The following is a 7141-nucleotide window of genomic DNA, read 5'->3' as shown; positions in this document are numbered from 1 at the left end:
TAACAATCACAGAAATCCTAAACGAGATTGACGTAATTCGGATCACGAATGTGATTTCAGATTGGTCACTCCAGTTTTAATTTTTTCATTGATGTGGTTATAAAAAAACGATTCGCGCTTGTCTTAGGTAGATTCGTTCTCTGTATGCCGAGAATGAGGGTATTAAATATTTTATCTACACAGTAGAATCGTGTTTGAAGCTCACATGCTTATGAGCATGTCAGCATCGTGTGTCCTGGAACTGAAACAAAAGTGGAATTAGCAAATCTATGAACAGATCACTGCTGACAGATTTTAATTTCAATCCTGTTCTAAGAATCGGGACCGCGACTTACATCTCTATAGTTTTGACAAATTTGGTTATTGTGGTCGACCAGCCTATGAAATCTCGCCACTGTTTCTGGCGCGTGTACGATATCATCATAGCAATGCTTGGTTTGTTTCAAATAAGCATCTCCATGTCCTCACTATATAATCAAATACCAATATTGCGTTTTGGTTTATAATCCCAGTTTTATATAGTGCGGCCCGCGAATGGATTCAAATGTTGAATGCGGCCCGCGAGCTCAAAAGTTTGCCCACCCCTGAGTTAGACCCATCTTCAAAGCCCCCGTCATTGGGTCACCAACTGCCTGATCGTGAAGAAAACTCCGCTTCCTCGTTTTGACGGCAACTAATGCACTGAAGCCCCTTTCGGTCAAAAAAGTTGTGGGGTTTTTTACAAGACCTTTTGGTGCGGCGAGGTCTTTAGACTGTTTCGAACCACACTTTCAACTATAGGTAATAATAATAGTGCGCAAATGTTAATTCACTAGGGGCTGGCGCGATACTATAATTATTGTGAAAGTTACAATTTTCGCTTCGTCGTAAGTCCGACAAGTTGTTAAAAATTATTTGAATTATTCCACGTAAGAAAAAGTAAAATATATGCGCGACTTTCATCCGCACCATCGCTTGCCAACCGTTCTGCATTTTTTCACCCGCTCAGGTGCGTACCACCCCACTGCTTGTAAGGTATAGGGATAATGCGTATCCCTGAAAGGTTCCGGTTCGTTTGAACGCGAACCTTTTTAGAAATTCTATGTGAACGTGAACATGAACACGAACCTACGGTGTCACGTGACGTCATAAGGCTAATTGCAACCTTACATTTCCGCGAAGTAATATAGTAATGTAACGATACCTAGCGACGACTCAGGCCACGTTATGCCTCAAGGCTAAAGCACAAGCTCAAATTTTAAGCATCACCATATGTTCAACTGGAACAATCAAATGCTATACTAATTCCATGAAATCGATATCTTCCGTCGCTTTGACAACAATATCGAGTAAAGAAATATAGGCTTACTCATTAATGGTCTATGCTATAGGGCGCCCAAGATGTTCTTTATAGGCGCAGTCAGACTATTGCTACATTGATATTGATCGGAGTGCAAAACCGTTTATGTATTAGCGACGGATATTACCTCACAATAAATTATGCAGTAGCCATTAGCACCCCCAATCGGACGAAGTTGATTTTTATGATAAAATAAATATGCTTGCTAGATTTTTTACAGTAGACAGCGATGCATGCTTTATATCAATTTCGTTGATGTAAATAATTGATTCATTGAATATTTAAGCACAATTCTCTGATTACCCGCATGTACCTCGGTCTTGTTATTTTATGTGATTGCGGGGAAATCTCACTGCAGAGAGTCAATCAATATTCACAAACGCAAAGCTGAATATTTCGAGCTAACTTTCTAACAAAGCAAATATTTTTTGAAACAGGCAAAATGCATGCTCGTATATTGTTGAGTTTATTTCCATGCTGTCAGCGTCATGCATGGACGAGCGGACCGAAGTTGAAATTCTGCATGCTTTATATCAATTTCGTTGATGTAAATAATTGATTCATTGAATATTTAAGCACAATTCTCTGATTACCCGCATGTACCTCGGTCTTGTTATTTTATGTGATTGCGGGGAAATCTCACTGCAGAGAGTCAATCAATATTCACAAACGCAAAGCTGAATATTTCGAGCTAACTTTCTAACAAAGCAAATATTTTTTGAAACAGGCAAAATGCATGCTCGTATATTGTTGAGTTTATTTCCATGCTGTCAGCGTCATGCATGGACGAGCGGACCGAAGTTGAAATTCAAATAATTCAATCCAAAGATGTTATAAACTTATAATGTCGTGAAAAATTGTAATATATGGAAAAAAGTTACACAGTGTATAAACTACCAAGGTTCGTTTGCGATCGGAAAACTCCAAATTTCCGAGGTTCACTCACCGAACGCGAACGTAAACCTCAAGTCCACACCGCCCCTATATTGAAAAGCATATTGCTATAGATCAGATTTTCATATTTTTGGCATATGCTAACTTTACATGGCAATTATTTTCCAAGGACAAAGAAACATTTTTGCTTCATAGTGTAATTGGACTTGGCATAAATCCGGAATACGGGGTTTGAAATTTTAGCTCGTTAGAATAGTTGTATTGAAAAGCGCTAGTGCGTAATATGTCACTATTTACGATGTGACCTCCGTGAAATGTCTTGTCGCACGATATTCCAAGAACTTTGAGACCGTATGATCCAAGCATATGGAATGGAAAACTCGGCCTCTGCATGCGGGCCCGATATGGTAAAACAAAGTAGCAAACTTCGCGGGCCAGATTCCGGAATCGAAACATTATTCGCGGATTTATCCGCCTATATTTCAAGTTTAAAGCATGGAGACTTACACCAGTGTTCAATGAATTTTTGACGTAATGTACTTCAATAGCTCTTGAATTCAATGAGGCATCTGTGGTCGTGGTCGAGCAAAGTTGTCAATGAGTTATTTGAACTGTAACCGTAGGTCGGACTTAAAAGCCCTTAGTGAAGACTGCACGTGAGCATCAGTTAGATCAGCGGTTCCTAACTTTTTTTTAGTCACGCCTTCCTTTATTATAGTCACAAATTCCGCCCCCTTAACGTCATATCACGAACTGCGACCAAAATTCTTGCAACCCTAACGGATAGTTTGATGATAAGGAAGGTTATGACTGTTGATGAGAGAAATCTCAAACATGAAGTTCGGGCTATATACAGAGCAATATCTACGAATTGGAGGCAAATTGGGCGAAGCGCGAAAAAATTCAGATGATCACAGCTTCGCGCCCCCTTCAGATGCTTTCATGCCCACCAGTTTGAGAAATATTGAGTTGGACTGTAACACAGCAGATTATAACACAGCTTTATCTTAGTTCATGTTCGAAAATATTTGCTCGCACATGTATGTAGAGTTGTAGACCCCCGGGCCATATTATCATGCCAGACCGGAAAGTGTCTGCGGGCCGCTCAAAATCCCGTCGTTATTGCCAGATACGGCCCTCGGGCCATATGTTGCCCGCCCCTGTAATAGCGGATGCGCGTGGCTTTATAATTGACTACTAAAATTGCGTTATATGCAGAGGTGGTCACTGGTCAGTAACGAAGTACTTCTACTTTCTGGAAGTACTCAAGTAGTTTTCCTCTACTTCTGGTACTTACTCAAGTAGATCTGATTTTCTCTACTCCTACTTCTACTTCGTAATATTTTGTGATCTACTTACTTACTTTTCTCTATTTTAAGTTTGTCAAGTAGAAGTAGTTTAATACCCCAATACGAAAGATAGCCTGAGGAATTTCGAGGCTGTTTTCACAGAGTACCAACATTTAATATTCATAAAAGTCAAGTAAAGCCCAGAAATTTTGCTGCGATTTGCGCACAGTAGCTATAGAGTGACAAATATGTTTTCACGAACGAATTAGTGAATATAATTTAGGTACCGGGTTGCTAATGGTTCCGCTCACACCGCATTGTCGCCCATATCCAATATTTCATCACAGTGAATATGGCCCACCATAACGTTTGAAACTACCGTTTCGCAATTTAGCAATTACCTATCCTATCGTTATCTAGCAGCCCATGACGTGTCCTGCTAATCTGGAAAATCCGGCTTTTTGGAACGTTACACCTGTTTTAGTAGATCATCTTTGAAGTTTTATGGACAAAAGACATGAAATGTATTCTCCGCTTTTTAGAAGTGGTATTTGTATTTCACTTTGAATTCCGAGTATCATACTTTCAGTTCTTTTGTCTGCAGAAGATACATGTTGAAGCATAAAAGCAAGTGTATAGTAATGCCTCTATTTTCCAAAAATAAAGCTATACTAAATATAAATTTTACGAACCACAATATTAGTTATTAACGTAAACTAATCGCGCAAAGTGTTGAAACCGTATCCGATACAACATCTCCGTATTGCTCTTCGCCTAAACTTGGGACCTCATAATATGGGTAGGGCGCCATGTCATGATATTGTCTAAAACAGGGTTTTCTAGGAAACAAAGGGTTAGTATCTCATTTTCATATCAATACTATAATTTTCATCCCATGATACGAAAGAATGTATATTCTGTCGAAAATTGGTACCTCCTGGGATGCATCAATACGAATCAAGCTCTCTGCACCTTCCGCATAGCTCAATTTGCAGCTTTTGACAGTCCATGTGAACGAATTAAGACTGTTTTCAAAACTACTTTACTTGAGTAGATTTAAAGTCAGTCAATTCTACTTCTACTTCAAGTAGTTTTAGGTGGCTTACGGAAGAAGTACTTCTACTCGTACTTGAGTAGATTTTTTCGCAGCTACTTCTACTTCTACTTGAGTAGCTTTCTTGACTACTTTGACCATCTCTGCGGGCCAAAATTCGGTTCAATAACAATTATTTATCATTTATAGACGCACAACAATCAATATCTACCGAAATCACAGCGAAAATCGCATTCTTCTTGTGCTTTCGCTTGTAAATGCCCATATATAGCGAAGTCTCTGCGAAAATCGAATTCTCTTCCGTGTTTTCGCTTTGCGAATGCCTAGCCGGGGCATGCCCCGGTAGCGCTCAAAACAAGCTTTCACTGTCTATTCTCTCAAAGCCGCGCACGATAAAGAAACGGTGATTTACCCTCTCCTATTCATAAAATTACCGAGCAGGTGGGGCAACATAGCCTGGTTGCCCTTAAGGTGTGATGTAACAATCGAATCTATATATGAACTCGGTTACCGACTTACCGTCATATGGCGTTGAGTCGATATTTGCTGGTATAGGTCCATTTTGACGGTGTTTCACACCAAAATAATTCTTGAAACTTGGTGTGTTATGTCGTGATGGTGGTATTTAACACTGCCCCAAGTTTCAGGGTTGGTACTTTAAGATTAGGGTAGTAATTCCGTTTCCGAAATTGAGTGTGTGCTGATCCGTCATGTATCGCAAACAGATTTTACTCGAAAGCCGGTATTGGTGTCCAGTCCATTGATTTTGACGATGTTCCATACCGAGATCGGTCATGACATTTGACACGGTAAGTCTTGATGTCAGTATCGAACGTTGTAGGCTACTAAGTTTCAAGTTTGTCACTGAACTATGTAGTGGTAATTTCGTTTCCAAAGTCGAGTGAGAGCTGACTCGTCATTTATCGCCAACAGATTTTACGCAAAGCCGGAATTGGTCTCTATTGATTTTAACGATGCTCCTTACCTAGATCTGTCATGAGCCTTTGCACGGTATGTCTTGATTTTAGTATCGAACGCTGTGCCAAGTCTCAAGGTTGACACTCAATGATTAGGGCAGTAATTTCGTTATTGAGGTCGAGTATGGTAGTGATGTGCGCCGATCTGACACTATAGCCTACCTAACGCATTGAGGATTTCACGCTAAAGCCGGTGTGTCTGTCTATGCCAGGGGTTCTCAACCCGCGGCCCGCATGCGGCCCGCAGACGCTTATTCTGCGGCCCGCGAGATCTTTCAATATGATTGCAATTACTACCGGCACAGTATTGTTACATATTAATTTAGCTACTTAAGCTCTCTTATCGCACCGTCTTTGTTTCGTTTGATTTATTCTCATTCTTCAATGTGTTCTGCTTTCTTAATATATGGTCGAGTTTAGATTCTTATTGTTTTGAATAGGTCTTCGGACAGTTCCATCTGTAGTTATGCATATTACCTGATCTTAGAAAAAAGCGTTGCTAGATAGGTCTCAGGCCCAGCAATCGATATTTGAGGCATTGTCGAGATTGCCGACCACGTTAAAGGCGCATGGTTCAAAACGCTAAACCCATGAAATCTGCTAGAAAGGGTGTGTTTTCAACAAAACGTTACTATACTGTGCCAATCTCCGCTGTTTCCAGAATTTAGCAGCAAGGACAACTTCACCTAACAAATTTCGAAGCTGCAGCAGTTGTCTGATTCAACCGTAACAAGAAGAGCAACAGCAATGTCAGTTGATCTTTTGCCGCATGTTTTGAAACACGTTGCGCGTAGACTACTTTAACCTAGCATTGGACAAAATCCACGGACATTGCAACGCTAATTGTATTGGAGTATTATATCGGAGTGGACATATTTGTAGACGTAATGCTGGCCGGGCAAACGTGGGGAGAGGGGACTAGCAAACACCATCAACTTGACAAAGCTGACTTCTGTAACTATTGGTGCAGGGCATCAGCCATGGAAGGAAAAATGAAGGGTTGATTGGTTTGCTCAGAAATTACCCCGAACATGAGACTCCTTCTCATATCACTCAGAGCTCAAAGTGACAATGGCCTCTGTAACGAAAAAGTTAATGTAATTTTATACTTGCTCGCTCACGCATTGAAACAGAGAGTTCAGTTCTCTGGTGCAAGGGTTTGAAGGTGCACATGCACAATCTGCACATACCGACTTGGGAACTAATGCAATGCACGCTTCATGAAAGGATTTACTTGTTCCGTCGGAAGATGACATAATCTCACTAGAAACAGCAACTGAAAGCTTACGAACGCTGTCCATTAATGCTGTAGAATGCATACAAATATACTAAATGCACCTATACGACTGGTAAATAGGCTATATTAGCGTAAATATAATAGTAGTCCACAAATATACCGTAATAATGTTCTGCGGCCCGCAGCGGTTTTTGCTGTTAAGATGCGGCCCGTTATGCAAGGAAAGTTGAGAACCCCTGGTCTATGCTAACGTTAACTGTGTTTCATACTGAGATAGGTGATGAGACGATGATATCATGAAACTGTTAACTAACATTCTCGTTTTGCATTCAAATATTTACTTTTACTTTA

Source organism: Botryllus schlosseri, chromosome 2, assembly GCF_051294905.1.
Source record: "Botryllus schlosseri isolate E-star chromosome 2, Bs_hap1, whole genome shotgun sequence".
Lineage (NCBI taxonomy): Eukaryota > Metazoa > Chordata > Ascidiacea > Stolidobranchia > Styelidae > Botryllus > Botryllus schlosseri.
The sequence above is the reverse complement of the archived record's forward strand: the minus strand, read 5'-3'. Positions refer to the sequence as shown.